The following is a 10,337-nucleotide window of genomic DNA, read 5'->3' as shown; positions in this document are numbered from 1 at the left end:
AGCTGGGACTACAGGCACCCACCACCTCGCCCGGCTAGTTTTTTGTATTTTTTAGTAGAGACGGGGTTTCTTCATGTTGGTCAGGCTGGTTTCGAACTCCCAATCTCAGGTGATACGCCCATCTCTGCCTCCCAAAGTGCTGGGATTACAGGCATAAGCCACCGTGCCCGGCCTGTTTTTTGATTTTTAGTAGAGGTGTTTCCATATTGCCCAGGCTGTTCTTGAACTGCTGGGCTCAAGCAATCCTGCTGCCTTGGCCTCCCAAAGTGTTGGGATTATAGACGTGAGCCACCGCACCGGCTCTCTCTTAACAACTTTTAAGTGTACATCACAATATTGTTACCTATTTGCACGTTGTTTTACAAGAGTTCTCCCAAACTTTTTTTTCTTCCATGACTGAAACTCTATCCCGTTGAGCAAAAACTCCCCATTTCCCCTCCCCTCAGCTCCTGGAAACCACCATTCTACTTTGTGTCTCTATGAATTTGATTACTTTAGGTACCTCTTGTAGGTGGAATCATGCAATATTTCGCTTTTTATGATTGGCTTATTTCACTTAGCATGATGTCTTCAGGGTTGTCATTGATATAGTATATGACAGGATTTCCGGTTTCTAAAAAAGACTGAATGACATTTCATTGTATGTATATACTATGTTTTTTTAATCCATTTATCCATCCACAGGATAAATGGATTAAAATTTATGTTGCTTCCACATCTTGGCTATTGTGGATAATGTCGTAATGAACATGGGAATGCAGATATCTCTTTGAGTTGAGATCCTGTTTTTCATTCCTTAGGATATGTACTCAGAAGTGGGATTACAGTATCATATGGTAGTTCTATTTTTAATTTTTTGAGGAGCCTCCATATTATTTTTCAGAGCAGTACACCATTTTACAATCCCACCAACAGTTTGCAAGAGAACCCTCCCGGGTTCAAGCGATTCTCCTGCCTCAGCCTCCCAGGTAGCTGGGATTACAGGTACCCACCCCCATGCCCACCTGATTTTTTTTTGTAGTTTTAGTAGAGACAGAGTTTCACTATGTTGGCCAGGATGGTCTCAAACTCCTGACCTCATGATCCGCCGACCTGGTAATCTGCTCACCTTGGCCTCCCAAAGTGCTGGGATTACAGGCGTGAGCCACTGCACCCGGTCCACTTTTTGTTTTTTTGATAGTAGCTATTCCAATGGGCATAAGGTGATAGCTGATTGTGGTTTTGATTTACAATTCCCTGATGATTAGTGAGCATCTTTTTGTATGCTTGTTGGTCTGACCGTTGAAAAAAAAAAACAAACAGAAAGAAAAAACAAAAACAGCATCAACAAAAAAGTCCCCACATAAAACCCATCCAAAGGTCAGCAGCAGCCTTGAAGATTGAAGCTAAACTCATGAAGATGAGAAAAAAATAAATGAAAAATTGCTGAAAACTCAAAGAGCCAGAGTGCCTCTCCTCCCACAGATGATTGCAACACCTCTCCAGCAAGAGCTCAGAACCAGGCTGAGGCTGAGATGGATGAACTGACAGAAGTAGGCTTTAGAAGGGGAGTAAGAACCAACTTCGCCGAACTGAAGGAGCATGTTCTAACCCAATGCAAAGAAGATAAGAACCATGATAAAATATTACAGGAGCTGTTAACCAGAATAACCAGTTTAGAGAGAGACAAAAATGACCTGATGGAGCTGAAAAACACAACATGAGAACTTCACAGTGCAACCACAGGTATCAATAACTGAATACGCCAAGCAGAGGAAAGAATTTCAGAGCTTGAAGACTATCTTGCTAAAATAAGACAGAAAAGATGAGAGAAAAAAAGAATGAAAAGGAACAAACAAAACCTCTGAAAACTATGGGATTATGTAAAAAGACTGAATTTACAAATGATTAGGGTACCCAAAAGAGACGGGAGAATGGAACCAAGTGGAAAACATACTTCAGGATATCATCCAGGAGAACTTCCCCACCCTAGCAAGACAGGCCAACATTCAAATTCAGGAAATCCAGATAACCCCAGTAAGATACTCCATGAGAAGATCAACCCCAAGACACATAATCGTCAGATTCTCCAAGGTCAAAATGAAGGTAAAAATGTTAAGGGCAGCCAGAGAGAAAGGCCAGGTCACTTCAGAGGGAAGCCCATCAGACTAATAGTGGACCTCGCAGTGGAAACCCTACAAGCCAGAAGAGGTTGGGGGCCAATATTCAATATTTTTAAAGAAAAGAATTTCCAAACCAGAATTTCATATCCTGCCAAACTAAGCTTCATAAGCAAAGGAGAAATAAAATCCTTTTCAGACAAGCAAGTGCTGAGGTAATTCATCACCACCAGGCCTGCCTTGCAAGAGCTCCTGAAGGAAGCACTAACTTACCAACCACTACAAAAACACGCTGAAATACAAAGACCAATGAAACTATGAAGCAACTACATCAACAAGTCTGCAAAATAACCAGCTAGCATCATGACAACAGGATCAAATTCACACAATCTTAAATGTAAATGGGCTAAATGCCCCAATTAAAAGACACAGAACAGCAAGCTGGATAGAGTCAAGACCCATCGGTATGCTGTACTCAAGACACCCATCTGACATGCAAAGACACACATAGGCTCAAAATAAAGGGATGGAGGAAAATATACCAAGCAAACAGAGAGCAGAAAAAAGCAACGGAGGAAAATTTACCAAGCAAACGGAAAGCAGGAAAAAAGCAAGGGTTGCAATTCTAGTTTCTGACAAAACAGAGTTTAAACCAACAAAGATTAAAAAAAAAAAAAGAAAGAAAGAAAGACAAGGACATTACATAATGATAAAGGGTTCAATTTAATAAGAAGAGCTAACTATCCTAAATATAGTTATGCACCCAACACAGGAGCACCCAGATTCATAAAAAAAGTCCGTAGCGACCTACGAAGAGACTTAGATTCCCACACAATAATAGTGGGAGGCTTTAACACACCACTGTTAATATTAGACAGATCATCAAGACAGAAAATTAATAAGGATATTCAGGACTTGATCTCAGCTCTGGATCAAGTGGACCTGATAGATATCTACAGAACTCTCTACCCAAAAACAACAGAATATACATTCTCCTCAGCATCACATGGCTCTTACTGTAAAACTGATCACAGAATTTGAAGTAAAACGCTCCTCAGCGATGGAAAATAACTGAAATCATAACAAACATTCTCTCAGACTGCAGCGTAATCAAATTAGAACTCGTGATTAAGAAACTCACTTAAAACCACACAACTACAAGGAAACTGAACAACCTGCTCCTGAATGATTCCTAGGTAAATAGTGAAATTGAGGCAGAAATCAAGAAGTTCTTTGAAACCAATGAGAACAAAGAGACAATGTACCAGAATCTCTGGGACACAGCTGAAGCAGTATTAAGAGGGAAATTTATAGCACTAAATGTCCACATCTAAAAGCTAGAAAAATCTCAAATCTACACCCTACCATCACAACTAAAAGAACTAAAGACCCAAGGTAAACAAACCCCAAAGCAAGCAGAAGAAAAGAAATAACCAAGATCAGAGCAGAACTGAAAGAGATAGAGACACCTTTCAACCAGGCACAGTGGCTCATGCCTGTAATCCCAGCACTTTGGGAGGCCGAGGAGGGCAGATCATGAGGTCAAGAGATCAAAACCATCCTGGCCAACATGGTGAAACCCTGTCTCTACTAAAAATACAAAAATTAGCTGGGCATGGTGGCACGCACCTGAAGTCCCAGCTACTCTGGACACTGTGGCAGGAGAATTGCTTGAACCCGGGAGGTGGAGGTTGCAGTGAGCCGAGATCACTCCACTGCCCTCCAGCCTGGTGACAGAGCAAGACTCCATCTAAAAAAAAAAAAAAAACTTCAAAAAAATCAGTGAATACGGGAGCTGGCTTTTTGAAAAAATTAAGAAAATAGATCGCTAGCTAGACTAATAAATACAATAAAAAATGATAAAGGGGATATTCACTGACCTCACAGAAACACAAACAACCATTAGAGAATACTATAACCACCTCTATGCAAATAAACTAGAAAATCTAGAAGAAATGGATAAATTCCTGGACACATACACCCTCAAAGACTGAACCAGGAAGAAGTTGAATTCCTGAATAGACTAATATCAAGTTCGGAAATTGAGGCAGTAATAAATAGTCTACAAAAAAAGCCCAGGACCAGATGGCTTTACAGCTGAAAATTCTACCAGAGGTACCAAGAGGAGCTGGTACCATTTCTTCTGAAACTATTCCAAACAATTGAAATGGAGGGACTCCTCCCTAACCCATTTTACGAGGCCAGCATCATTCAGATACCAAAACCTGGCAGAGATATAACAAAAAAAGAAAACTTCAGGCCAATATCCCTGATGAACATCGATGCGAAAATCTTCAATAAAATACTGACAAACCAAATCCATCAGCACATCAACAAGCTTATCCACCATAATCAAGTTGGCTTCATCCCTGGGATGCAAGGCTGGTTCAACAAGTGCAAATCAATAAACATAATTCAACAGAACTGAAGACAAAACACACATGATTATCTCAATAGATGCAGAAAAGGCCTTTGATAAAATTCAACATCATAAGTGACTCTTATTATTTTGTGGTAAAACTAAGTGTTGAAGGAACATACCTCAAGATAATAAGAGCCATTTATGACAAAGCCACAACCAATATCGTACTGAATGGGCAAAAATTGGAAGCATTCCCCTTGAAAACCGGCACAAGACAAGGATGCCCTCTCTCACTACTTTTATTCAACATAGTATTGGAAGTTCTGGGCAGGGCAATTAGGCAAGAGAAAGATATAAAGGGTATTCAAATAGGGGAAGAGAAGAAGTCAAACTGTCTCTGTTTGCAGATGACATGATCCTGTATCTAGAAAACCCCATTGTCTCAGCCCAAAAGTGTCTTAAGCCAATAAGCAACTTCAGCAAAGTCTCAGGATACAAAATCAATGTGCAAAAATCACAACCATTGCTATACACCAACAACAGACAGAGAGCCAAATCATGAATGAACTCCCATTCACAATTGCTACAAAGAGTAAAATACCTAGGAATACAGCTAACAAGGGAAGTGAAGGATTTCTTCAAGGAGAACTATAAACCACTGCTCAAGGGAATCACAGAGGATACAAACAAATGGAAAATAATTTTATGCTCATGGATAGGAAGAATCAATATCATGAAAATGGCCATACTGCCCAAAGTAGTTTATAGATTCAATGCTATTCTCATTAAACTACCACTGACATCCTTTGCAGAATTAGAAAAAAACTACTTTGAAATTCATGTGGAACCAAAAAAGAGCCTGTATAGCCAAGATTATCCTAAGCAAAAAGAATAAAGCTGGAGGAGTCATGCTACCTGACTTCAAACTATACTACAAAGCTACATTAACCAAACAGCATGGTACTGGTACAAATACAGACACATAGACCAATGGAACAGAATAGAGATCTCAGAAATAAGACTGCACACCTAAAACCATCTGATCTTTGACAGACCTAACAAAAACAAGCAATGAGAGAAGAATTCTCTTTTTAATAAACAGTGCTGGGAGAACTGGCTAGCCATATACAGAAAACTGAAACATGACCCCTTCCTTACACCTTATAGAAAAATTTACTCAAGATGGATTAAAGACTTAAGTGTAAATCCCAAAACTATAAAAACCCTAGAAGAAAATCTAGGCAATACCATTCATGACATAGGCACAGGCAAAGATTTCATGATGAACATGTTAAAAGTAATTGCAACAAAAGCAAAAATTGACAAATGGGATCTAATTAAACTAAAGAGCTTCTGCACAGAAAAAGAAACTATCATCTGAGTGAACAGACAATCTACAGATTGGAAGAAAATTTTTGCAATCTATCCATCTGACAAAGGTCTAATATCCAGAATCTAAACAAATTTACAAGAAAAAAACCATTAAAAAGTGGGCAAAGGAATGAACAGACACTTCTCCAAAGAAGACATTTGTGTGGCCAACAAACGTATGAAAAAAAGCTCAACTTCACTGATCATTAGAGACATGCAAATCAAAACCACAGTGAGATTCCATCTCACACCAGTCAAAATGGCAATTATTAAAAAGTCAAGAAACAACAGATGCTGTTGAGGCTGTGGAGAAAGAGGGAACGCTTTTACACTGTTGATGGGAGTGTAAATTAGTTCAACCGTTGTAGAATACAGTGTGGCGATTCCTCAAAGACCTAGAACCAGAAATACCATTGCTGGTTATATACCCAAAGGAATATAAATCATTCTGTTATAAAGATACATGCATGTGTATGTTCATTGCAGCACTATTCACAATAGCAAAGACATGGAATCAATCCAAATGCCCATCAATGATAGACTGGATAAATAAAATGTGGTACATAGACACCAAGGAATGCTATGGAGCCATAAAAGGGAACGAGATCATATCCGTTGCAGGGATGTGGATGAAGCTCAAAGCCATTATCCTCAGCAAACTAACACAGGAAGAGAAAACCAAACACTGCATGTTCTCACTTACAAGTGGGAGCTGAACAATGAGAACACGTGGACACACGGAGGGGAGCAACACACACTGGGGCCTGTGGGGTGCAGGGGAGAGCGAGAGCATCAGGATAAACAGCTAATGCATGTGGGGCTTAATACCTAGGTGATGGGTTGATAGGTGCAGCAAATCACCACAGTGCACATTTACCTATGTAACACACCTGCACGTCCTGCACATGTATCCCGGAACTTAAAATTAAATTGAACTTAAAGAATAGTTTAAAAAAACAAAAACAAACCAAAAAATGCCTTTTAAAAAATTTAATTTGTTTGAACTAGGATTTAAAAAGTTCTGTAGACCTGGCATGGTGGCTTACACCTATAATCCCAGCATTTTGGGAGGCCGAGGCAGGCGGATCATGAGGTCAGGAGTTCGAGACCAGCCTGGCCAACATGGTGAAACCCCGTCTCTACTAAAAATGCAAAAATTGACCATCCTGGCTAACACTGTGAAACCCCATCTCTACTAAGAAATACAAAAAACTAGCCGGGTGAGGTGGCGGGTGCCTGTAGTCCCAGCTACTCCAGAGGCTGAGGCAGGAGAATGGCGTAAACCCAGGAGGCGGAGCTTGCAGTGAGCTGAGATCAGGCCACTGCACTCCAGCCTGGGCGACAGAGCGAGACTCCGCCTCAAAATAAATAAATAAATAAAATAAAATAAAATAAAATAAAAATAAAAATAAAAATGCAAAAATTAGCTGGGCATGGTGGCGGGCGCCTGTAATCCCAGCTACTTAGGAGGCCGAGGCAGGAGAATCATTTGAATCCTGGAGGTGGAGGAGGTTGCAGTGAGCCGAGATCGTGCCATTGCACTGCAGCCTGGAAGACAGGGTAAGACTCCGTCTCAAAAAAAAAAAAAAAAAAGTTCTGTGGCTGGTTGATATGTCTATTTAGACTCTTAACAAACTTCCTGACCGGGCACAGTGGCTCACACCTGTAATCCCAGCACTTTGGGAGGATGAGGCGGGCGGATCACAAGGTCAGGAGATCGAGACCATCCTGGCTAACACGGTGAAACCCCATCTCTACTAAAAACACAAAATATTAGCTGGGCATGGTGGCGGGCGCCTTTAGTCCCAGCCACTTGGGAGGCTGAGGCAGGAGAATGGCGTGAACCCAGGAGGCGGAGCTTGCAGTGAGCTGAGATCGGGCCACTGCACTCCAGCCTGGGTGACAGAGCAAGACTCCGTCTCAAAAAACAAAAAACAAAACAAAACAAAAAAACAGACTTTCTTCCCATCTTCTTTCTCCACCCCACTCCCTGATCTGGAGCTTACTATCTTTGTAGTATTTAACATGCTCCTCTGTCCCCTGAATTTCCTGTAAGTTGGTAGTTAAATCTAGAGGCTTGATCAGATATTTGGGGCATATTTTTTTTGGCCCAGTTACTTTACAGGTCATGTTTTGTTCTTCCATCAGGAGGTGTGTCTGTCTTTCTGCTTGTTAGCAGTTGTTGCTCTCTTAATTTATTAGGATTTGCAAAATGGTGATATTCAAACCTATCATTCCATCTTCCCTTACTATGTGAAATATTTCTGTAGAATCTTCCCTTTATGAACTATTTGGCTAGCCTGAAGAATAGTTCTTTTAAAAAGGCTGAAAAGGCCAGGCACGGTGGCTCACGCTTGTAATCCCAGCACTTTGGGAGGCCGAGGCGGGCAGATCACCTGAGGTCAGGAGTTCAAGACCAGCCTGGCCAACATGGCAAAACCCCATCTTTACTAAAACTACAAAAATTAGCCTGGCATGGTGGTGCACGCTTGTAATCTCAGCTACTTGGTAGACTGAGGTAGGAGAATGGCTTGAACCTGGGAGGTGGAGGTTGCAGTGAGCTGAGATTGCACCATTGCACTCAAGCCTGGGAGAAAGAGCGAGACTCCATCTCAAAAAAAAAAAAAAAAAAAATGGCTGAAGAAATGCTTGATTTCCCCACCTCCTTCCCCCACATATAATAAGTTAGTTTTCTAGTATCCACTAAATTTAAAAAATTATGAACTCCTGGATTTAAAAGTATTTGATTAACTATAATTCAATTTACTATAATTATTGTCTGTATTGATTTTCAAATTATCTCAGTTTGGGTCCAGTGGCAGCCTGTTCACCTTGACTGTGAGTCCTTTTGACATGGCCTCTATAATAGAGATCTTTGATTAGTTCTTTGCTTTCTGGTATGATGAGCTGTTCCAGGCTTAAACTCACTTTGTACATTTACTTCTACTCCCCAGGCTTGCAATCAGCCATTTCTCCCAGGAGTCCTGGTTCCTTTGGTGGAAATATTAGGTTAGTGTCAAAGTAATTGAGGTTTGCCGAAGTAATTACTTTTGCACCAATCTTAATAGCATTTACAAATCACCATCTGGGTACCAGAAGCACTCATTGTTTCTGTGTTCAAGAATGCTAGGCCTTTTCAGAGGACACAGATTGGACCATTTAAAACAATTTTTTTAAGAAGAAAAATGAGTTCATTCTGATACTTTCAATTCAAATTCAGAATTCTAGGGTTTTTGCTTCATCTTAAAGATTTTACATCTGAATTGCCTTTCTTCTAATGCCCCAAATATCTGTTCTCAAGTACAATTACAGAATTATTTATTTATGTTTTTCTCCACGACATACACAGCAGTGTTAAAAGTAATAATCCCTATTATTATAATTATTGAATAATTGAATACAGTTATTATTGAAAACAGCTTAATATTTTGATCTTGTAGTTTTCTTCATATAGTAAATCCCACCAGGAATATACAGTCAAATGAATGTACTTTAAAGCTCCTTTGGAAGAGCTCCTCTCTGTGTTTGTGCTGCCAACCCATTCAACCCATTACACAGTTAGGAGCATTTACTTCATTTTGCTTTCAATTTTTAGAATTGCTTTTTCAAGTTTAATTTAGTTTTATAATTATGTGAAATATATGCATGGTCAAAGTCAAATCTATAAAATAAGATATATTTAAAAGGATCTAGGCTGGGAATGGTGGCTCATGCCTGTAGTCCCAGAACTTTGGGAGTCTGAAGTGGGGAGGATTACTTGAGCTCAGGAGTTCAAGACCAGCCTGGGCAATGTAGCAAGACCCCATCTGTACAACAATTTAAAATTTTTTATTTAAAAAAGCTAAGTGTGGTGGTGCATGCCTGTAGTCCTAGCTACATGGAAGGGTGAGGTGGAAGGACCACTTAAGCCCAGGATTTCAAGGCTGCAGTGAGCTGCTATCATGCTACTGCATGGGTAACAGAGCAAGACCCTGTCTCAAAAATAAATAAATAAATAAATAAATAAATAAATAAATAAATGGATCTAGTGTCTATTCTCCCCCTACTCTCTTCTTTCTTTCTGTTAAACTATCAATGTTTGGTATTTAATTATAAGAAAGTATTTACTCTTTTTTTTTTTTTTTTTTGAGACAGTCTTGCTGTGTCGCCAGGCTGTAGTGCAGTGAGTGGTGTAATCTCAGCTCACTGCAACCTCCGCCTCCCAGGTTCAAGCGATTCTCCTGCCTCAGCCTCCCGAATAGCTGGGACTACAGATACGCGCCACCACGCCTGGCTGATTTTTTATATTTTTGGTAGAGACGGGGTTTCACCATGTTAGCCAGGCTGGTCTCGACCTCCTGACCTTGTGATCTCCCCACCTCAGCCTCCCAAAATGCAGGGATTACAGGCGTGAGCCACCGTGCCCGGCCCTGTATTTACATATTTTTGTTTATATTTGTATCTTTCCTTCTTAGAGAAACAGATCCTCTTAGGATCATACTGTATTCGCTTGTAGAGATCGTCCT

This window comes from Chlorocebus sabaeus, chromosome 1 (genome assembly GCF_047675955.1).
Source record: "Chlorocebus sabaeus isolate Y175 chromosome 1, mChlSab1.0.hap1, whole genome shotgun sequence".
Classification (NCBI taxonomy): Eukaryota; Metazoa; Chordata; class Mammalia; order Primates; family Cercopithecidae; genus Chlorocebus; species Chlorocebus sabaeus.
This window is presented reverse-complemented; position numbering follows the sequence as displayed.